The sequence below is a fragment of the Acomys russatus genome, chromosome 21 (genome assembly GCF_903995435.1).
Source record: "Acomys russatus chromosome 21, mAcoRus1.1, whole genome shotgun sequence".
Classification (NCBI taxonomy): domain Eukaryota; kingdom Metazoa; phylum Chordata; class Mammalia; order Rodentia; family Muridae; genus Acomys; species Acomys russatus.
Window position 1 is genome coordinate 50,367,413 of NC_067157.1, and position 23,502 is coordinate 50,390,914.

At 46.6% G+C, this 23,502-nt stretch overlaps 1 protein-coding gene across 7 annotated transcripts in view; it reads left to right on the forward strand.

Annotated features, from left to right (window-relative positions):
* The window catches only part of Arid1b (AT-rich interaction domain 1B), a 353,377-nt gene that overhangs the window by 14,087 nt on the left and 315,788 nt on the right, over positions 1-23,502 (forward strand). Inside the window, exon 1 of one of the 7 annotated variants that reach the window (XM_051164664.1) lies at positions 4,126-4,585. The exons of the other annotated variants lie outside the window; for them this stretch is intronic. The gene's annotated coding sequence lies outside the window, so the exon portion shown is untranslated. Of the gene's footprint in view, positions 1-4,125; positions 4,586-23,502 lie in introns of those variants that run through there. 7 annotated transcript variants of the gene reach the window in all.

The following is a 23,502-nucleotide window of genomic DNA, read 5'->3' on the forward strand; positions in this document are numbered from 1 at the left end:
ACTGTTTATCATAGAGGGCTGCGAGGAAGTAACCATTGGCAATTCAGTCAATGAAATAGTCTGTTGGGGGTATTCTTACATTCTTTATGCCACGTAATTAGAAATGCGGATTGAAAAACTGACCCCAAAGCCATCTAAATTTTGAGTTGAGGAAAAATGTTGGTGGGTAGATAACTCCCATATTGGGTCTTTTGGTTCGATTTAATTTTTGCCTTGAGTCTGGTAGTTTGAAATTCTAGTCACACTGGCTAGGGGTTTGCTGGCTGAGAAAACTGTCCCTGCCTGCCCCTTGGTGCCAGATCCCCAGCTTCTCTTGGCTGATCTAGAGGACAGAAGGGGCAGGCAGGGGAGGGGAGATTGCCCAGCGCAGAAGACTTGTCCTCAGCCCTTGGGCTTCCGTCCTTTCATCTGGTGGCCAGTGTGTGGCCAGAATGTCCTCCCTCATTCATGTGGCGTGCTTGGACTGTGAGCTCCTCCAGACACCTGTGCTGGCTTTCATTCTGTGGGGGTTATGTGTCTTCATTAGTTCTATGAGTTCCCATGTGGGATGGCTGCACTCAGATAACTTAACAGGAGTGTGACTTCTTAGTCTAAATGCCCATCTAAGTATTTTTATGATTCACTGAAAAACAAATGCAAAGCAGTTGTGCTCAGCTGTTGAGACCCTTGAGCCAACTGGAGGTCAGTGTGTTGGCTTTTATTCTCCGTGTGTCCAGCAAGTCTGTAGAAGGTGTGTGATGACAAGGAAAGCGCACTAGCATGGCTGACCTGGCAAAGGTGGAAAGCTGGATTTGTTTCCAGTATGTCATGATTTTTAGGAACTCTCAAGGGTTCATGTGAAATGCACTAGGTAGTGTGCACAGCACCACGTGATCAAAATATTTTTTCCTGGCTGCTGCAGAGGCTGACTGTTGCTTCTCAACAGTCTCCCTTGTTGGGCATCCTGCCAAGACATTTAAGACAGCCCCTTCCGTGAGCCTCCATTCTTAACCTCACAGCTGAAGTGCCGTGACCTTCACATATGTAGATTAGCCATGTGCTCTGTGAATTGGAACTGCTGCCTCAGGAAGAAAGCGGGTTTTCTTTATTCCACTGGGAATTTGACAGCTATTCGTGCCTGACCTGGGCAGAGGTAATGCAAGGAAATTGGACTCACATGGAGCGTGGACAGACAACCCTGGGAGGTAGCATGTGCTGCTCTCCCCAGCATGGTGGGCATTGGCAGAAGTGTTAGACAGACACACAGATGTGCGGGCAGTGTCCCCATTGAAAAGTCCCTTTACATGGTGGGCATTTCTAGTTAGTGTTGAATGGCCTACCAAGTGAAGGTGGGTTTTCTTTTTCTTTTTCTTTCTTTCTTTCTTTTTTTTTTTTTTTTTTGCCTTTTTCTATTTTTGCCCTCCCTCCCTCCCTCCCTCCCTCCGTCCCATCCTTCATCTCTTCATTTGTTTGTTTTTTATTCATGCATATTCTCATTCATTTATTATTCCCACTATGTAGCCAAGGCTGGCCAGACTGGAATTCATAAGCTTTCCATTGTTTCCTAAGTATTAGGGTCACAGGTGTTTGCTTCCCTTTCTGAGTTTGAAGTAACCGTTGAATTTTCATTTTTTTTGCAAAGGTATTTGAAAACAAAATCCTCCCCCCCCCCCCCTTTTTTTAACAAATACTTTTTATATGGTGGCCCATCATGGCTTTCAGAGATGCAAGGTTTTGGACATTGGAGAGATGTGAAGTGAGTTCATATGGCTTTGCTCACTTGAGAGTTTTATATTGATGAATGTAATTAATGAGCCATGGGGTTTTATTAGGTAAAAATAGTTTGAAAGCCTGCTTCTCTCTGCCTTCTTAATGAGTATATGTGGAGTTACAGCTTTGCACTGGTGGCAGTTGAGGCACTTGATTGGGTTGGCATGGTAGAGCATTCAGAAAGAAAAGTTCTCATTGTGACACTAATAGGTCTGAAGTGGCACTCAGTGAGTTCTCGGCAGAAGGAGGGTGATCTGGGCAGTCTGAGATTTGTAAGTGCCTTTGTGTGGCGTTCAGGCTGAACTCCTCCAGTGAACACTTTGGTTTATGACATGGGTCAGAGCCTGGCTGGAGATATCTGGTTCTCCCAGTGTGCTCCAGAAGGGGTCACTCCTCCGTGGGGAGGTTCCTGGTGGCCTTGACCGACTATGCCAAGGATGGCTTGTTTCTTTCTACTAGGCGGGGAGTACTTTAAAAAATTTGCGAGGAGTGATTGTGACAACATTCACTTTGAGAGATGTAGGGGTCGTAGCCGCCAGCTCGCTGGGCTCACGTGTGCTAGCCTTTCTGTGTGCAGGGGTGAGGAGCAGAGGCGCACCTCCAGAATGATCTGAATGGAGGTGGGGGTGGTGGCCGCTCGCATCCAAGGGGAAAGGAGGTAATTCTGGTGATGTGATGGGTGAAGTAGCAAGGTGGCTGTGTAATTAAGGTCAGTGGCTACGTGCTGAGTGCTCCTCCCAGGAGAAGAGCGAGCGTAGCACAGAGGGAGAGTGGCCAGCTAGGTGCAGAGAGAAATGTCACAGTGGCAGTGACTCAGCAGCTGCGCCTTGCATGCTTGGTGTTTAAGAAATGTGTTCTGCCGAGGACGGTTATGTCATGATCAGGAGTGACTGGTAAAACTTTTAAGAAACACACTGCTTTTTGTTCTTGGCCTCTCCAAAAAAAAAAAAAAAAAAAAAAAAAAAAAAAAGGTTTACAGAAAGACTTAGGAGAGCCATACAAAATAGTGTCGTAATGAAAATCAGTCAGGTCAGAACGACTGCAGTTCCCGGGTGAGACCATGTACCCATGCACAGGCACACAGCCGAGATGCGGCACTGTCCCTGGTTTTTTGAAGACAAGCAAACGGGTGGAATTAGGGAATGTGTTCTTTCCCAGGCACCCAGGGAGGAAGACCTTTAGAGGCCCCCTGCTGTGGAGGGCTGGCCGCCTGCCTGCCTTGCTGCAGCTCTCACACTGGCAGACTGTTGTAGATCCATGTAAACCACACTGTGATAATTAAGCTTTTATCATGTGGTTCCATTGTCATGGCCGGACAAAGAGTAAAGAATCGGCATTACAAGTGGGTGGCTATTGGCTTATTCTGGTAGTGTCACCAGACATTAAGTTACACTGCCTGTCATGGGAGGGCCATACCATGATCTGTGTCATTGCTCCGAGTTAGCAAGACTGTGAGGGCATCTTGCTGTTGAAAGAGAAGTGGAGGTTGTCCCCCCCTGTTTATTTCAGTGTGGTTGTGGGGCCTGCATTTGGAAGTGCTTCTAGAAGGTAGGAGGTGCTTAGTGAGTTGGTTTGTCTGAGGAGGTGGATGATGGACTGGGTAGTGTCTAGGTCCCTTGTGTTATGTGTGAGGCCAGTGCCTGTGAATCCAAGGGAGTAGGAAGCAGGAGTTGGGTAGGTTGGTGAGACGGAAGGGACCTCACAGAAGATTTGATAAAAGTGGGAATTTGGACAGCTGGAAGACTAAAGGAGTTTTAAAGGCGCCAACAAAATTCAGTTTATTCTTGCATTTATTATGGGCAGAGTGAACTGCTATGAAGGTGCAAGTGTCAGCCAGACAGCAAAATTTGCATGGTGTAGAAAAGTCATTAATCTGCGGAGAATGACTCAGTTTGTAAAGGATTTGCCCTACAAACACAGGGAACCTGTGTCGAAATGTCCGGCATGATGAACTTGTAGTCCTAGCATTGTGAAAGCAGAGACAGGAAGAGCCCAGAGATTAACTGGCCAGCCAGTCTAGCCTGATTGATGAGTGCCAGGCCAGTGAGAGACCGTTACAAAGAAGATGGATAGTTTTCCTGAAGATGACACCCAAGGTTGTCCTCAGGTACCACATGCACCCTCATACATATTTGCACACATTTAAAAAACGAGACTCAGGATATGAATTAGTGAGAGTGAGAGAAAACCTCTCCAGATCTTGGGAGGGCACTTTCCTGAGATGCAGCCATGACTGTCTGTCTTTGCCATGGCCACACCCCTTCACAGCCAGGGTTCATGGCCGTGAGCTTTGAAAGCATGCGGTTAGCAGGAGAACACTTCTCTGCTTTGCTGCCATGCTGCCAGGCTTCCTGGGCCTCAGGCTGCTGCTGGACAGAAGTGGGGACCCTTTTGTGTCCTCTGAGTAAGGTACAGGACTGAAGGCGGTGTCCCCTCATGCTGTGGAGAGTTCTCCTTCAGGATGCCTCAGAGAAGACAAGTCTCAGCGGCTAATAAAGGTCAGCTTGTCTTACCCCAGAGGCGGAAGTTCCAGTTGTAACCAGCCCTGCGGAGGTGTTTGAGGAGTGTGAAAGGTGTAGCTTTCCCACTGGTGTTTCCTCACTTCTGATCACTCACTCTTTCATAATGCCATTCTTAGCCTAGAATTATACTACTTTACTTTGCTTTATTGTTCATGATATTATATTTATAAGAATATGCTTAATGCCTATTTATAGTAATACTTTAACCCTGCAGATAGCTGTGTGGGAGTGGTGTCCCTTACAGTATGATGGTGTGTAGGGGAATTCCAAGGAACTGAACCTTGTTAGACCTGTGGGCAAAGACTCAGAGACAGGTATAGAAAATAATTCTTTTTTTTTTGTTGTTGTTGTTTGTTTGCTTGTTTTTGAGACAGAGTTTCTCTGTGCATAGCCCTGGCTTGTCCTGGAATCACTCTGTAGACCAGGCTGGCCTCGAACTCACTGAGATCTGCTTGCCTCTGCCTCCAGGGTGCTGGGATTAAAGGCGTGTGCCACCACTGCCAGGCCAGATGTGCAACTCATGTTTAGTATGAGTTTTGATATGTGCCAGAAGGAATATTATGAAATCTAAGACAGTTGAAAGGAATGAAATATTGATAACTTAGAAAGGTTGGTTCTCTTACTGAAGAATAGGTGATTCACACAGAACATGAGAAAAATGTGGATTAAAAAAAAGATCTGTAATGCCCTGTGGTGTCATGCATATGTCATAAAACTCTATCTTTAAAAGAACTGTCCACTTAACTTCTGTAGTCTTGCCCATACTCAGCATGTACCCTTTGACCTGGGCTGTTATCAGACAGGGTATTTCCATCACTAAGAGCTGATGAGGCACATGCAGCCTGCCTCCTGGAGGTGGTGTGTCATCCAACCCCAGGGCCAGAAGATAGGGATGTGGGTTTTGCTGCCTTCAAAGGTATTCTTCTTGTGTGTCACTGTGTATGTTTCTTTTAGACAGAGGCTTTGGGATGCTGGGCTTGGGATGTATTGTGGACCGTACAATGGAGATGCTAGGTTTGTGGCAATAAAATAAGAATGATGAGGGCATGAGAGCCCATGTGGGGCATGCATTTGTGTTCTTTAAGGATGGGGGCTCCTAGTCACCTGTGGTGGTGCACGCGGAAAGGAGGCCAAGGCTCTGAGATGGATGCAAGAACCAGAACAGAGCGAGGGCTTGGACTGACTCTGCGCTCTCTCCTCTGTGACCCATTTCTTCTTAGTGGTTGGGAGCCGTTCTGGCAGGGATGCAGTCCCTGTATCTGTGCATCCCCCAGACTGCTGGTACATGTGACTGTGTGTGCTTGTGAGCTGAGTTCATATTTAACCCTGGCAGCAGCCCTAGGAGGCAGGTTTTGTCTGCTGTTCTCACTTCATAGGTTTCAGCAAATACAAGTCACGGGGGCATGTTTGTACAAAGATTATTTACAAACATTTCTGAAAATTTTCTTTACTCCATTGACCTTCCCGCATGTTCGTGTGCTCTTCATCTCTGCCAGCTGGGGTAGCCCTTGATGCAGACAGCGAGGCCTACCCTGGGTATCTGGAGACATTCCTTAAAGCAGGTTCATTGCTCATGGCAGTGACTTGGGGCCGAGGCCTTGGCCAGCAGGAGTAAAAGATGGCACTGTATATTTTTTCATTACCTTCTGTGAAATCTTGTGTTTGCAAATGGCACATAGGGCTTCTGTCTGCAGAGATGACTCATGGACGCTGAGCTGATAAAACAGGACGCATTTCTCTTGTGTATTTGTAATGAAACCACTTTAAATTACAACACACGTGCCCCGTACTTACATTACAGGTTCCCTCACACTACAGGTAGCCCCCAAAGAGAAACCAATTGTTTCGCCATTGCACTCAAAAGTAATTAATAATTAAAGCTGTAAGGTAGTTGGTCGAATTGTGAGTAGGTGTCAGGACCAGTGCTGAGGGATCCTACCTTTGTGTTTGATGTTGTTGAGACCTGCCCTGGCCGGCAGCTGTGGAATCCAGGACCTGTGAGTGAGTGCCTCCCCTCCAGAGCGGATGGAGCCACGTTAGATCCTGGTAGTTGTCAGTGTATATGAGCACTTTCTGTTTGCTCGCACAACAACAGTTGATACACTGTGAAGATGCTGGAAAAGCTGGTGGAAGATCTCTCCTTGCCCCCAGAGGACATTGGTTGGTTAAAGACAAAACACTCATCCAAGAAGCCAGAGTAGGGGTTCCCAGCCAGCAGATAGAGGGGTCCTGGAGGTTGAACTCTTAGAGGCCTTGCCTCAGAGACCCTCTGCCAAGGTACCTTGGCTTACCAGCTAGAAAGCATGTTTGAACCAGTGTTCTTCCTTTCCGTTTGATACTGCATGACTATTCCTTTGCAAAAAGAAAATTCGAGATTCAGGCACTTGGGAGGCAGAGGCAAGAGGATCTCTGTGTGTTTGAGGCCACCCTGTTCTGTCTACATGGTGAGCTCTAGGACAGCTGGGACTACACAGAGAGATCCTGTATCAAATCCTCTTCCTGAAAAATAAAAATTAGGAGACCTCAGGATTAAGACACAGGCATGTGACTGAAGAATGTTTTTCTTTAAAAAGAAAGAAAGAAAAAACCTCCAACATATACACTCTAGAGCTCTAGTAGGTGGTCACTAGCTCTGTGTGTCTGTTTAAACCAGGACCTCAGTTCTCTATTCACAGTGGCGTGTGTATGTGTGTGTGTGTGTGTGTGTGTGTGTGTGTGTACGTCTTGCAGTGTGTTAGGAAATGTAGACATTTGAGTGCTGTGTACTGCTTCTAAGTGCAGAAGGGCAGTTCTTTTATTTGAAAATCAGTAGGTTAGGATGTTGAATGGTTTCTGAAGTCCCTCCTCACCCCCCTCCTCACCCCCCTCACCCCCCTCCTCACCCCCCTCCTTACCCCCCTCCTCACCCCCCTCCTCACCCCCTCCTTACCCCCTCCTCACCCCCCTCCTCACCCCCCCCCTTTTTTTTTGAGAAGGGATCTTAGTGAGTAGCTTTGCCAGAACTCTGTAAATCATGCTGGCTTTGAACTTATGGTTATCCTCCTGCCTCTGCCTCCCGAGGGCTGGATTTATAGGATTTATCTCAATTTTAAAAATAATTGAGTAAAAACAGTATAATTGTAAGAGAATTCTTTCTATTAGAAGCCTCTGTGGTGCTCATTGTGAGGGAAGCTAGGAATGGATGTTTGTACTGAACTCACTCACTCACTCCCCCTCTCCCCCCCTTTCTCTTTCTCATGACAGGGTCTCACTATGTAGCTCTGGCTGTCCTGGATCTCACTGTGTAGACCAGGCTGGCCTGGAACTCATAGAGATCTGCCTGCCTCTGCCTCCAAGTGCTGGGATTAAAAGCATGCGCCATGATACCCAGGCTTGTTTGTTTCTTCACATTCTTTCTCTTTTCTTCTTCTTCCTTCTTCTTCTCCTCCTCCTCTTCCTCTTCTTCTTCTTCTTCTTCTCTCTCTCCCTCTTTCATGTAGGGTCTTTTTTTGTAGTCCTGGCTGTCCTTGAAATTGCTATGTAGACCATGATGGCTTCAGATCTACAGAGCTCTGCCCACCTCTGCCTCCCTAGTGCCCGGACTAAAGGCATGTGCCACCACATCCAGCGTGAACTCGCTTTTCTTTTCTTACCCTTCCTCTTTCGGTCTTTGTCCAGCATGAGCAGCTTGGTCTTATGATGTTGACTGAGAGCTCCGTGCTTGCAGCCCGTGCCTCCTCACTGGCCTCTACTCTTCTCATAGGAGAGAAAGTATCTCTACCATTTGGGTCTCAGCCTATGGAAGGCTCTCTTAGACTTTCTTTCTAGCCACTGGAGTCCCTTGAGGCTGGCGGCGAGTGCTTTCTTCCGGCAGCACCCTGAGCACAGCGCTTCATTTCTGTCTATGCCACAGTTTGAACTTTACCCCCTGGCCACATGGTTTCAATAATTTATGAATTTGGGAGGGAAAAGTGGAATTGTGTTCTTGAGATCGACTGAAATGCTTTAGCTTTTCACATCAACGAGGCAGGAGACAAATTGTCGGAAGGCTGGGGCCTGCCTCACTGCAGTGTGTGAGTTCAGCTGGCTGGTGCTGGCCAAGGTGTGAGTGGAGCTGGTCGCGTGAGCTGAGCTTTCTTCTCCTCTCCTGCCCAGGGCTTTCGCAGCCTGTCTGCTGCAGGACCTCACTCTGTGTCAGAAAAATCACAGCCCTTCTGAGAGTGTTAGATTACAGTGTTGCTGAGGGAATAATTAGGAGTATGCGGGCTACAGATCGGAAGAAATAAACTTTACATTTGCAAGCATTTAACTTCACATCATCATTAGATGAAGCAAAAATACATTTTTTTTAGTGTCTGAAAGCTTCGCTATATGTAAAGGGTGGTAGTTGTTTGTGTGTGTGTCTGTTATTCCGTGTGGATACTCTGCTTGGGATGACACTCTGATTGTTAGAATTAGTCCATTGAATAATGATGCTTGAACTTGAAAAAAATAACGAAGTGCTGAAGCCCTAGACTCTCCTTACACTTGGCTCTTAGCCTGCAGCGCAGATGAGCCTACAGTTCTCATGGCCCAAGTGGCTTTGACCTTTTGTTCTAGTTGTTGCAGTTTCCCTGAACATGCCCATTTCAAGCCATGGATTTTAAAAAACTTGAAAAATAAATTATTTTTATTTTATGTTTATGGGTAGTTTGCCTGCATATATGTGTGTGTAGGACAGACCTGTGTGCCTGTGCAGGCCCATTGGGCCCTCTGGAACTGCAGTTATAGATGGTTGTGAGCCACCATGTGGGTGCTGGGAATTGAACCCTGGTCTTCTGTAACAGCAGCCAGTCCTCTTAACTGCCGACCCATCTCATTAGCCCCAACTTAAAAACAAAAAACAAAACCAGTTTTAAACATGGCAAATGCTAATGTGAGAAATCCTAAGGGTTTAATTGAGGATACTTTATATGTTTTGTATTCTTAGCTTTTCATTTTGAAGCTTCTGTCTAGGTTCTGAGGCTACAATTTCTTAACATGCAGCACATAGAAGTGTATAGATCTGTTAGCTCACTGGGGCTTTTCACTTCAAGCATAGGGCGTAGGATGGCTGAAATAGCTGTTCCCCGAGGAGTACCCTGAGGTGTTCTAGAAAGGAAACATTATGTATTAGCCTTGTTTTTCTGTGGCTAAAAATAAGCTATGGCTTATTTTTATGCTTCTAAACATTTGTAGCATCTCATAAAGGGATCCATGAATACGTGTGAACATATGTGCATATAAGTGTGTTTTTGTGTATATGAACACCCACGATATCAGTCATCATAGTCAGTACAGCTTAGTATTAATACAAGGATGGGAGACAGCACACGCCCACCATACTGACAGAGCCTAAGTACCTTTGCATCTTTTCATACACTTTTTACTCCTGTCAGCACCAACCCTTGTTTATGTTCCTTTCCTCGTTTTCTAAACTTACCACTATGGGGTAGATGTTTGTTAAACATGTACTGAATTGACTGGGCACCTGTGCTTCCTTTTTGTTAGTGCGATTGGGGTACAGATGAGTACAGTTCTTGGCATCTTCTTGTACGTTTATTAAGTCTTTGAGACAGGGTCTCTGGTAATAGCCTTGACTGTCCTGGAACTTGCAATGTAGGCCAGACTGGGTTCAAACGTGCAGAGACTCTACCAGGGCGTGGTGGCGCATGTCTTTAATCCCAGCACTCAGGAGGCAGAGGCAGGTGGATCTCTGTGAGTTCAAGGCCAGCCTGGTCTACAAAAGTGAGTCCAGGACAGCTGGGGCTGTTACACAGAGAAACCCTGTCTCAAAAAAATGAGAAACTAAACCTTGCAGAGATCTGCTTGCCTCTGCTTCTGAGTGCTGGGCTGAAAGGCGTGTGCCAGCACCATGCCCAGCCTTTACTTAGCTTTCAGCGAAGGAGGCAGTATCTTTCGGGTGGACCGCTGCCTCCATTGTGGTTGTGCATAGTGCATGTGTGGGATAGGGTTGGGCAGGGCTCCATTCACACGGTTGTTTGAGGACTAAGTGAGATACTGTGCGCCAGGTGTTGAACAGCGTCTGGAAGAGTTGCAAATGTGGGAGTTCCTTGTTACACTGGGACGTTTCTGAAGAACACCCCTCAATTTTGGACTGATTGACAATCAGGGCAGATCATAAAAAGCATTGTGGATCATGAAAGGATTGTAGCATATTCTGTAGGCACTGAAAAGTTTAGTACCAAGAGAGAATTGATTTGGCGCGAGGGGGGGGGGGAGGGGAGCGGGGGACGAGAGGGAAACAGCAGAGAAATCAACAACAGAACAAAATCAGAACTTGGAGCTTGCCCATTGGCTGGTCCCCAGGTCCCTCCCCCCAGCCCGCCGACTCCACCCATCAGCACTGGGCTAACAGGCCTTTTACATAGTGCTGGGATCTCATCTTGAATCCTTCTGAGCTCACAGCACACACTCTGTAACAACTGAGCCTTGATTTAGTTTTGTTTTTTGGTTTCATGTCCACATCTTTTCACTCTCCTAAAATGATGCCATTTAAAAGATGGCAGTGCTTTACCACAGGGTTCACCCTGCCTAACCACAGTGGTGTGGCCAGGGCTGCTCTGAACAGGCCCTGTCAGGATTCTGGTTGATGGCTTGGCTTTTGGCATTTCGCATCTTCAGTTCTCTGGTAGAGTCATTGTGTTCTTGCTCGCACCTTGATGACGTGTGCTGGGTGAAAGAGAGTAGATAGAAGGCAGCCGGTTTGCATGCCCAGCTTGGGTGGACTCTGATTTGCAGAATGAGGTGGTCATGTGACCTCGGTTTTGTGGCAGCTATCCTACCTACCCTCGATTTAGGTGCAGTTAGTTCTCTGGGCTGTTGGGGCCGCGCTGCCTGCTCTTAAGAGCCTATCAGGGCTCTTTTTTTTTTCTCTCTATCCAAAAATCACCTCTGCTTTTTAAAACTTTTTTTTCCACACCTGGGAGAAAAATAGAGGAAAGGACACTACATACATTTCAACTTTGAAACTTTACAATTTGATTTTGAAAATGTTTTCTGAGCTCACTTCTAGTTTATGCATGTGCCAGCCACCCTGCCTCCAAATGTTTACTAACCTCAGCTCAGTGCTGGGTCCTGAGCTGCAGACATGGCTGAGCTTTAGTTCCCTTCTCCATAAAATGGGGGTTAGTAAACGGCCATGGGGGTGCTGCTGCGTAAATCCTCAGTAGGTAACACATTTACATGAAGCACTTGAAAGAAACCTAAAAGTATCCCAAGCAAAGGAAAGCATGGTTGGTGGCCATGGCTGAGCCCCTCTAGACCGTGGAGAAACGTATCTCAGTGTGAGCACGTGGTGCTCGCTCTCCCCACCCGTGTGTCTCAGAAGAATGTTTTTCACAGGGTTATTGGCTTCATGGTTTCAACTCAAGTTGAAATATAAACTGTTTGCTTTTAGCTTGAAATTTCTAAGGTGGTCTTCTCAGCTTGTCCTCTTACTAACCGTGGAGGGCCGGTGGGCATTCTTGTCCTGTCTGTGGCAGAGCTGGGCCACAGTGCTTCATTTAGGACACAGTTTGGCTTCTGGCCAGGTCTTGAAACCCAAACACTGTCCCTCCCGGGTGTTGGAGTGATTTTTCTGCTTAAGACTCCTCGGGCATTTGGATCAAGGATTAGAAAACTCAGTCTCTGGGGGCCAGATAGTGCGTGTTTACTGTGCTTCGAGTTGTGCATAATCTTTCGTGTCAGAACCTCTTTGACTTTTATTTCCTTAGCTATACTTCCACAGATGGGGGATGAGATTTGCCCCGAGGACTATAGCTAGGGCTTACTTCACTCCCGGCCCCGTCTCTAGCTAGGCATCTTTTCAGAGGACTCTGTGGTTGTGGTCTCCACTCAAGCATTTAGCTGACCTGGGGCCGGGAGTCCCTGCCTGTTGGTGCTGGGTGCGAAGGAGGGAGCCGAGCATCCAGCTCTGGATTGATAAGCACGAAGCTTGAGACCTAGATGTTTGATTCCTGCATAGTAGGCAGCGTTCGTCTCCCCACTGCCTACCATAGAATTGTGTGCTCCCCCTTCTTGTTTTAAGAACTCTGCCAGTTTCCTTACATTTTGCTTCCAAAGTTTTGAATTTTTGCCTTTTGAGTTATAAAATTATAGTATTTGAATATGTCTTTGTTATAGAAGGCTCAATTATTGGCAAAACCACACAAGTTTGCTATTTACAATTTCTTTGACAGGGTTAACTTTAGTGCAGATAGTGCCTTCTCATGCCAGACTGTCATCCTTCAAAATCTGCTTTCTAGAACATTAAGTATATTTTAGTTTACTTAAATTAAAAATACTGCATGGGACATGCCCTGATAGTAACGGCAGCCAAGCGTACGTCCTACCGTTGATGCTCTTCCCGTGCCCTTTGCTTCTGCGCACTTCCCTCTGGGCAGCTGGACGTGCTGGGGAGAGGAAGGCTCTCCATCGTCTACCCTGAATGGTGATGGTTGAGGCATTGTTTCTCCTGTGGGTCCTGGAGTCACTTCGGAATGTCATCTTCTAAGGCAGGTGACAAGTGTACAAGTCTGGAAGAGTCAGCCCAGGTCTGGAGGCTGGGTCTCTGAGTCTGTTTCTGTCAGCCTCCAGTGCAGTTCTGGCTTCTTGGGCTGGTGGCATCCAGAACAGTTTCTGGCCAAACACACTATGAAGTACAGTCTGTCACGGTCACCTGTGTGACCAGCCATGCAGACTTTATAACCCTGTTGTGGCACAGAGCATCAAGTTGAATTCAGTAATGGGAATTTCAGAAGTAACCAAGAGACCACTCTCTGTTTGGAGAGTAACAGCTACGTGTTACCCCACCCAAGTTACTTGGCTCATTTTGAGTGAGCTCAGAAATATGGGTGGGCAGAACAGACCGGACACAACTATGTATTGGTATCACATGACATTTACCAATTAATACATACACATGCACATATGTGCACAGGCATACACGTATAGAGTCACGTTAATTTTGAACTTATAGACCTCTTGCCTCAGCCTGCTAAGTGCTGGGATTACAGTGTGTGTGACTGTGTGTGGTCTTGAAATACTTCATTTCCAAGTGCTAAAGAATTTTCTTCCTTTTTTATGAGCTGTCACATGTGTATATTGAGAGTTTGGGCCCCAGCTTCCATTGACCTTGAATTAGAGAGCTAATATCAATTCTTATGATCAAATACCATAGATTCTTAGGATCATACCTGGTTTTCTTCCATTCTCTTTTATACTTGTATTTAAAATTTCTTTAAACTGAAATAATTTTTTTCCAGAGAAATACACTGGCTTTCCAGAGTTAAAGAGCTTTCTATAATCTGTATGCCAACATATGTAAATAAAATTAATGGGATTACTTGTTAATGAGGATTTATTCATTAGTTATATACATTTGTTGTCTGATTTTAAAATATAAAGGACTACCCTGTCCTCATTTGCTCTAGTTTTTGCTTGATGAAAGGAAAGAAACTTTAAATTAAAGATTATATTTTTAGAAGGACTAAGATCCATGATTAAAACCAGTATTAACGATTTTTATTCATTGGGCTTTGGGGAAAATACTTCAAAGTTTGCATCTGAGCAGTCTTATCTGTCACTGAAGTTAATCAAAGTCACGTGGCCCAGGAGATTCAAATGGTCACGTCTAGAGATTTTTATCTGCTCTGTTTTTTTCACTCAGTTGGTTCATTTTCACTCCTTTGAAAGTAGAGCACCAGCGGCCTGCCTGTGGAGTGTTGGATGCTGTGTTTGCGATCTCCTTGCCCTGGTGCAGTCGGCACTTTGCCTGTTCCTCAGGCTGAGTCTGTGGTGCTTCGGGGGCTGCTGGCTGCTGGCAGACCATCACCAGCCTCCTCATAGGAAGCAGGCAGCACATGAGATCCACATGGACTCTTTTGGCCTTTGCTTCCCATGCTCTGCGTAAGATGCTGTCACTCTGTACACAGGATACTGGGTTGGTCTGATGCTCCATTGATCTTGGAAACCCGTCTGTAAATTAAGCTGTCTCTTGTAACATTTCAGCCCCATTTTACTTTTGAGATCTAGAGGAAACCATCCCTGGAGGGCTCTTCCACTGTTGTATTGTCTTTTCATATGATACCTGATTTAGTCGGAAACAAATTTGTAACCAAGCATGCTTAAAGGAAGTAATTTAATAAACAGGATTTGAGAGGAACTAATCAGAATTGTAAAATGATTCCAGCAAATCAGTTGCATTATATAGAAGTATAGGAGGTTAGCTGGAGGTTCTAGGTGAGTCTCGGCAAGCCGGTGGCACCCTGCCAAGGGTGTCCATTTAAAGATTTGCTTTTTACTAGTGACAGTTTATTAAAAAGTGGTTCACAGTGGACATTTTGAAGTCACTTGAAGGTAAATAGTCAGGGAGCTGGGTCTGCTGTGATGTGGTCAGGCATCACGTGCAGAACGAGAAAGAGATACAGCCTTGACTTGCCACACCTGCAGGAATGGTCCTGCAGCAGGATGCAGAGCCTGTCGAGACTGGCAAGTGGCAACGGTCTCTGAGCTAAAGACCTTCGGCAGCTTCAGTGGGAAATACAGGGTTAGCAGATAAGTACCTGTTGACCTCCATGGCAGCAGTCACGTGTGCTCTAGTGGTTAGCCTCGGATAGTTTGAACCACTTATTTTTTAGCTCTCATTTTGAGTATGCGTTCTCATATTGTTGTCATCGTCACTATTCCTGTGATTTGGCTTACCGTTCAGGCTGACCTTAATTGTCCCATTACAGTGACATATCCTCTACTTGGTTCTGGTTGTAAACAGTCTGCAGTAGTAGCTGCAGCTTCCTGAGGACTCACCTGATGTAGCCTGCCCCCTCTCTCCTCCCCAGTCCTGCTGCCTGGCTGGAAATGGCTTCTCTCACAGTGTTCTCTAGTACAGAGCAGGCCTGTTCCCCTTTGTTATTGCAAAACACCTCCTCTTTAACTCAGCCTTTGCTGTCTCAGAGACCCTCAACCCAGTGGCAGCCACAACAGACTGCCCTGAAGCTCTGTGGGCCACAGAGGCCTTACCCTGCCTGATGGTTTGTAGATACTCTGGTCTGGGCAGCCATTGTAGAATCAAGGTCTTAGTGAATGGCATTTGCTTGGAGATGGGAGAAGCAGAGAAGCCCACCGGTCCAGCACTGCCTCCAGCAGCACGCTCTGAGAGCAGCAGGTCTTCCACGAGGGAGGTGAGGTAGCTGTAAACCCCGCTCGAGTGTGAGAACGTGGAGCAGCTGTGGAGTCCCTAGCTTGTGGATTTGTTTCCTTTGGCTGTAAACAAATTCAGAGGCTTAAGAGAACCTCTATTGTTCTCCCGAGTGTCAGAGGATCAGTGGTTCAGGCACCACTCTACCTTGTGGAGGGCTGGGTATGAGGTGCGGGCTGCAGTCCAGGGGGTGGCTGGGCTGTTTCTATGCCAGGCTGAGGAGGGGGCATTTTTATAGACGGTTGGCAGAATCATTTCTTGAGGTTGTAGAGTTCACAGCAGTTTGGTTCTTCAGTTCCCCAATAGAGGGAGAGTCACGGATGCTGCTCCACTCAGCAGCTCCTGCTACCAGCCCTTGGGCACGCACCCCTGTGCTCAAGCAATCATTGTCAATGACAGAGTGACTATTGAAGTTATAATTGTATTAAATTAATGCTAATAATTTGGATATTTTATTTTATTTTTGGCTGCTCGGGTAACTTAGCCCTAACCAAGCATATGTGGTTGGCTTTTTTGTTTTTTGTTTTTTTCTTCTTTTTTCCTTTTGGGTACAGCTGTAAAATATTTGGATATAGATGTTATTCTTGCAACCTTGATATTCAGGGTGGATTGTAAAATATGATTTTTTTTGTGAGATTTCAAAGATTAAGATTATTTTGATAACATTATTTACAGATTTTAAAGATGTGATTATCAAAAGTGTGTTGAGGGGAAAAACTACTGCATAAAACAACTAACGTGGAATAAATATTTTGCATCAGAAAAAAAAATTCTGCCTGATGAAGTAGGCTCATCTGGGGTACTCTCTCAGGACCCCAAAGTTAACTGACTAGGGACTTGAATTGCTTTTGCAAAATCCTTTGGCATTTGCAGTGTTTGCTTGGTTAGCTGCAGGTACAGGTGTTAAGGAGAAGGGGGTGGCACAGAATGTCAGCTGCTGGAAGGCGTAAATCTCAGAGAGCCCTTTCAGACTGCTGCCCACTCTTCTCTGGGTGGTGTGGAGCCTAAGATGGCAGTAGTTTGTGTTAGTCGGCTCAGGTTTCCATAACAAATACAACAGACTGGACGCCACTCAAACAAGAGAACTCTCTCTCACTTCTGGAGCATGGCATGTAAGATAAAGGCGACAGCAAAGTCACTTTGATTCTGAGTCCTTTTGGTTCATACCTCTTGGCTGCTCGTGTGGGCTTTTTGTCTGGGTGAGGAGGGAGTACGAGCGGATACAGGCTTGCCTTGCCCCCCTCCATCAGCATTCTTTATTGCGTGTAACCGTATTCCAGGTCCGGGCTTCAACTATGGACTTCCAGGATGTGAGGAGGGATGGCCCTGAGTCAGATTTTGGAGAATTCTGTTTTTGTGGTATTGTTTTAGCACCCAGGGTCGGTTCCCTGCTCTAGAGTATGGTTCCCTTCACCGAGACAGCACGAGCTACCTTACAGGATTTTAACTAACAGCACTGAGCACACACTAGGTCCTTTGGGTGCCTCTGCTTGCTGCTCTGCGTGTTCCACATCTGTGTATATTTAAACATTGTGCTGATGCGTTCCTCATGAAGAGCTGACATCCATAAGCTCATTTATACGGTGCACTTCTGTTAGTGTCAGCATCTCTCGCCTGCCTTTCATAGAACTGTACACATGAGTATTGGTTGAGTTTACACAGTGGATGGATGCCTAGTTAGGTGAATGGCCTGAGAAAGAACCTGCTTCCTCTTACGTGTAAATCTCTTACCTGTTTCTAACACAACCCCTTCTTCTGAGAAGTATAAGCTCCTTCTGCTCCATTAAGTACCCACATCCAGACATGTCTTTGTGCCTGCTGCCCCCGTTCCTCTGTTGGAAAGACAGAGCAAGGCTTGCCCTGCAGAGCCTTCCCGTGGAGATCTTTGTCAAGCTGCTCCTCCAGAGTACGCCTTTTCCTTCAAGTAAGAGCTGGGATCTTGACTGGCCGAATGTACCTTCCCTCCTTTCTTGAGAGGGTGTCATGTAGCTCAGGCTAGCCTCAAATTCACTATATAATGGAGGACAACTTTGAGCTCCTGATGCACTTGCCTTTATCTCTTGAGTGCTAGGAGGACAGACCTGTGTCACTACACTTGCCTGAATGTGTGTTTTCTTTTAATGACACTCTCAGCCTAGCCCCACGTCTTGCTCTAATTGTCAGCAGGACACAGCCAAGATCACCAGGGAAGGGTCCTCGTGAGGCATTGTCTTGATCAGGCTGACTTCTGAGCATACCTGTGAGTCTGTGAGGTGCTTTCTCTGTCTTGTCTGTCTGTCTGTTTCTATCTGTGTCTGTGTCTGTCTGTCTCTCTCTGTGTCTCTGTCTCTGTCTGTCTGTCTCTCTCTCTGTCTCTCAGATAATTTATATATTTTTATTTTATGTGCATTGGTATTATGCCTACGTGTGTGTCTGTTTGAGGGTGTCAGATCCCCTGGAACTGGAGTTACAGGCAGTTGTGAGCTGCCCTGTGGCTGCAGGAATTGAACTCAGATTCTCTTGAGGAACGGCCAATGCTCTTAACCACTGAGCCATCTCTCCAGGCCAAGAGTTTTTCTTAGTTGCTTACTTGAGTTGGAGGGCTTACCCTGACTCTGGGTGACACACATGCCATTCTCTTTGCTCTTGCCTGGGTGTGATATGACTTGTTGTGTAGCATTTTGCCTTGATTTTCCCACAGTGATGGACTGTCATCTGGGGTTCTTAGCCAAACTCTTTCTCCTAAGTTGCTATTAGGTATTTTGTCTTAGTGACAGAAGGGAAGCCAAGGCGCCAAGCATGCCTTTGTTTTTACCTTCTGGAATTTTGCTCTCAACAGTCTTGACACATGTAGTGTTCTGTTTCCACCCCTTGATGTGTGCAAGGGTGTGTCTGCTTTCCCTTTAGACCAGTGGTTCTCAGCGCGTGGGTCTCCACCCTTCGGAGGTAAAATGACCCTTTCACAGGGCTCGCGTATCATATATCCTGGTAATCAGATGTTTACATTACAGTTCATAACAGTAGCAATATTACAGTTATGAAGTAGCAATGAAATAATTTTGTGGTTGGGGAGCTGTATTAGAGTCTTAGCATTAGGAAGGTTGAGGACCACTGCTCTAGACCCAGACTTTGTGTCCCACAGTTGGAACTGATACATTTGACTTTGTAAATACTGTTGTTAATGCATCAGTGTGTGTGTGTGTGTGTGTGTGTGTGTGTGTGTGTGTGTGTGTGTGTGTGTGTGTTTAGGGAGTGAGCCTAGCCATGCATTTATGGTGCCTCTTGCAAGCCTTTCATAGCTGTTACTGATATTTAGGGTGTCTGTGTGAGCCATGCCAACACTGTGAAGTAGCACTTGACCAGCAGGGGAGCAATGTGGACAGGAAGGTCAACAGGACCGCTCTCCAGCCCTCAACAGGACCGCTCTCCAGCCCTCCCCGTGGTCAACAGGACCACTCTCCAGCCCACCTCATGGTCAACAGGACCGCTCTCCAGCATTCCCTGTGGTCAACAGGACCACTCTCCAGCCCTCCCCATGGCCAACAGGACCGCTCTCCAGCCCTCAACAGGACCGCTCTCCAGCCCTCCCCATGGTCAACAGGACCACTCTCCAGCCCACCTCATGGTCAACAGGACCGCTCTCCAGCCCTCCCTGTGGTCAACAGGACCACTCTCCAGCCCACCTCATGGTCAACAGGACCGCTCTCCAGCACTCCCTGTGGTCAATAGGACCGCTCTCCAACCCACCCCGTGGTCAACAAGACCGCTCTCCAGCCTACCCCATGGTCAACAGGACTGCTCTCCAGCCCCTCCCTGTGGTCAACAGGACTGCTCTCCAGCACTCCCTGTGGTCAACAGGACCGCTCTCCAGCCCCTCCCTGTGGTCAACAGGACCGCTCTCCAGCCCACCCTGTGGTCAACAGGACCGCTCTCCAGCCCTCCCGGTTGTGTGCAGGTGTCACTGACCTGCAGGTGTCTGTCATGTTGGCACGCAGCATGAGGGTAGGTGTGATGTACCAATTAGCTCTCTTCACCAAGCCAGCAAATAAAATACTTGGTTTCAAGATACTAGCATGATTGTGTAAGGGGATCTTTGTTTATAGTGGAATTTGGAGACATACGCAGGGTTGCAATTCAGTGTGGGAAGGGAAGGTACAGATTACTAGGGCTCCACTCCCTGGACCCGCGTCAAAGAGGCCTTGTGTGGAACTGCACTGTGCCCGCAGGGGATCCTTCCCACTGCACTTGGAAGTTATTTTATGCCTTTGAAAGCATCTTGGCTTAGTATGGTCAGCCTGCTTTCATGGACTGCTGGAGATGAAGGACATGCAAGGGAATTTGCGGGGCAAGAATTGGGGGGGGGGTCTCTAAGACTTCAGGACTTGGGGGCAGTTGGACATTCTTTTTGAAAATGCAAATGAATGGTAAAGAAAACTGGGATCTTGGGCTGGTTTTATACCTAAACAGACGCGCTACAAGTGTGGTTATCTGGATAACGGGGTCTCAGTTTTGGGAGAATGAAAGTGGTTAATTAAAACCCTGTCAACCTTGTTCTGTATTTCAGTGATTCAGTTTTACACTAAAAATCTTGTTTAGGTGTACCCTTGTTTGTTTCTTTTGTGTGTGTGTGTATGTATGCGCTCCCCTGCGTGCCTGCAGATTGTGTACATGTGACTGTGTTTGCAGGTCAGAGGGTGGCTTTCAGGAGTAGGTTTTGGGGGTCATACTCAGGTGTCAGGCTCTCACAGCAAGCGCTTTTACCCACTGAGCCTTCTTCTCACCCATCCCCTAAACATTTTATGTCCTGATCTCTCTTAACTGATAGTGATGACAGGCTTTTAGATGAAGATTCATCAATTATCGATAGACTATTAAATAGCGAGCAAGAGATTTAATAATAAAACTGTATGTATCTAACAGATCCTCAAATAGCTTTTGAAAGATGAATGATCGTGTTAATATGTGCTTGAAAGAATAGATCTTAGCCCGATGGCGGTACGTTTCTAAAATTTTCACAGCAGAGAGGCTGATGCCACTGTGAGCCAGTTTGGCAAATTGTGTGGCTCACTTGCACCTTTCCTTCTGGCCTGGAGAGAATGACTTCTTTGGCTTTCTTTCGTTATTGCCCTTTTCCCTCATCCACTTTTAAAATAGCAGTGCTTCTCCTACTGCCAGAGCTCGTGTTGTGACACCCCGCTCAGCAGTTATGACAGGATGGCAATGACAGCAGCGGCCTCCCGAGAATCAATCAGGCAATTAATTTTGTAAATGAAATGCTGATTATACAAAGCTTCACATGAGAGGCCCAGTGATTAAAATCAATTTAACAAATTGTTTCAGGTGGGGCTTGATTAATAATTTGCCCTAAATGCTAAGGATATATGACCAGCATACCTGCTGCTTCTGCCGTGCCAACTCTGCAGGTGGCCTTAAGTGCAGAGAAAGGGAGAGGGGTCAAACTTCACGTCCCTCACGCTTTGGCTGTGTGTCCAGCCTTGCCAACAGTGACATGGAATACACAGTTAGGCTTTTGTATTATTATAGTTCATGTTTCCTTGTATTCTGCTTAAAAGCTCATTGGAGGGCTGGAGAAATGGCTCAGCAGTGTGCTCTTCCAGAGGACCTTGGTTCAAGTCTCAGCTCTCACATGATGGCTAACAACTGGCTGTAACTTCAATCTCAGAGCACCTGTCATGCCATCTTCTGGCTTCCAAGGGCACCAGGCATGCACGTGTTACATAGACATACATGCAGACAAAGCACAGATACACACTGAATTAAAAAAAGAAAAAAAGAAGAAACGTTGCCCTGGTGGACCTGAGCTCTGCAGGTCTTTGATCCACACGGGTGGTTCCGAGTTCCTGACCGTGATGTGGGTGATGAATCTTAAAGAGTGGCAGGTGCTTTAGCGGCATCTTCCCTTCTTAATTACAGTAACAGCAATCAGCAGAGCTTGGGAAATGTTTCAAGACTATTGGAGAGGGTGACATTATGGCAGGCAAATAAAACACGCCTGTTTGGAGCGTTGTAATCTGAATCCAGGGAGGTCACGCTTAGAGGAGGGGACAGCTACGTGTCGTGCTCACATCCATACAGGAAGAGCCGCCATGAGCCAGGCTCTGTGTCAGGGTTCACACTTGTCACTGCTTAAAATTGACACCTGTAGCAAGGTTGTAAGGTGTTAGAAGGGCTGACTTGGAGAGAGGCGAAGGTTAAGATGCCCGTGGGCTTCATTTGTAAATTGATGATTGGAGTTATCTAGTAGTTGTGTCTTAAGTTCTGAGTATGAGAAACATTAGGATGAAGAACAGGCATTTCCGGTCTGAAAGAGCCCGTCATCTGATGAGAGAGGCAGATAAACAGTTGCAGTGCCCTGGGATAAATATTTATTGCCTGTTAAGTAGGGGAGTTGTGAACAGGGGGGGCCCTGAGAAGGCAGAGTATTTTATGCAGTAGTACTTGGCAGGGTTTGGAAGACTTACCTTGATTTACAGGGAGGCCAGAGGTACACCGGCAAAGGCTTTCTAGACTAGCTATGTTGGGCATGGCAGCACAGGCGTGTAAGGATGCTGGGTTAAGACTTGAATGGCAGCAGCATGGACCATGTTAAGGTGAGCCCTGTCTGAATTTGTACTCAGGCTTTCAAATTCTTCACGAGACTTTACTGGGGAGCTAGATTGTGGTCAAATGAGGCAGAAAGGAGAAGGACCTTTAACTGTTGTTCATGTCCTCTTTTCGATGCCACTGTCGCTGGAAGGCCAGGGAGGGTGGAGGGCTGGCTGTAGACCATTAGAACGCCAAGTGGCTTGCTGCTTCTCCATGGTCCTCATCTTGCCTGGGAGGAGTTGGGAGCTGGAGGAATTAACCACCGGAAGTGACGGTCCCCTAACACTGCTTAGTTCCTGTGGTAGTGTCGGTCCCTAACACTGCTTAGTTCCTGTACCACTGTGACCTGTTGTGCTGGGTGCTCAGACTGATACATACTATTATCATGTTGACTTTTCAAACCAGGAAACTGAAGTCCAGAGAATGTGACTCTGCCTGATATCTGTGCTATTTACCCAGTTTGTTCTGCCCAAAGCATCCAGCCCTCCTCAGGATGGAGTTGGAGAGGTGAGCCCTAGTAAGGGCCTTGCTCTTGGCTCAGCCCTCAGCCTGGCATGGAGGTCTCTGGTTGTCTTTGAATTGATCTTTCCTAGAACCCTCTTCCTGTCTCCTCACTTACACGTTTGGAATAGTCAGCTTTTCAATCACTGTATTAAAAAAAAAAAATCTCATACTTGTTTCCTCATGGCCAGTGCCTTTTACCTCCATTCATACATGAAAATAAAAATTTAAAAAGAATAAACTCTTATAAAGAATACCAAGGTTGGCATGGTGGGAACACAGATTTCAGCACTTGGGTGGCAGAGGCAGGCAGATTGAGTGCAAGGTCAGCCTGGCCTCTACAGAGTATTCTGGGCTAGCCAGGGCTACATGGTGAGACCTTGTCCAGATGAATAAATAATAAAGTAATAAAGTACTGTATCCATGACATGTAGTGTAACCTGTCCCCAGCCTGACTGTGCACAGCCCTCTTCTGCCTGTTCGCAGTTCTGAGGCACTGTGGGTTAGACTAACATGCAATGGCTACCTTGGTTGTCAACTGTCCTTTCCGCTCCACCACTCTGGTTTCAGTGCATTTAAATGTTAACCTAACGCCACAGAGCGGTACCGTATACCTTTCTCAGGTCTGGCACATCTGCTCTTAGCATTTGCCACTGTTACTATTATTCTGTGCACTCAGCTATCCAGCCACTGTGATGTATTTGTACCCTCAGCATTGTTTGAGGGAGGCTGCAAGCACATTATGCCTTTGCTTGTTAATGCTTCAGAGTGCTGGTCCTGGGAATGAGCCTGCTGTGGCACATGCTAGTGCCGTCACCTCGGAAAGCTTCACCTCCAGCCCACGCTAACTTTGTCCCACATTCTAACAAGCACCTGTCTAGCGGTGGTCTTTTCTTTAGCATGGGTGCTGTCTAAGCTTCTGTTTGCGCTTTGTTCTCCTGTCTTTTTAAA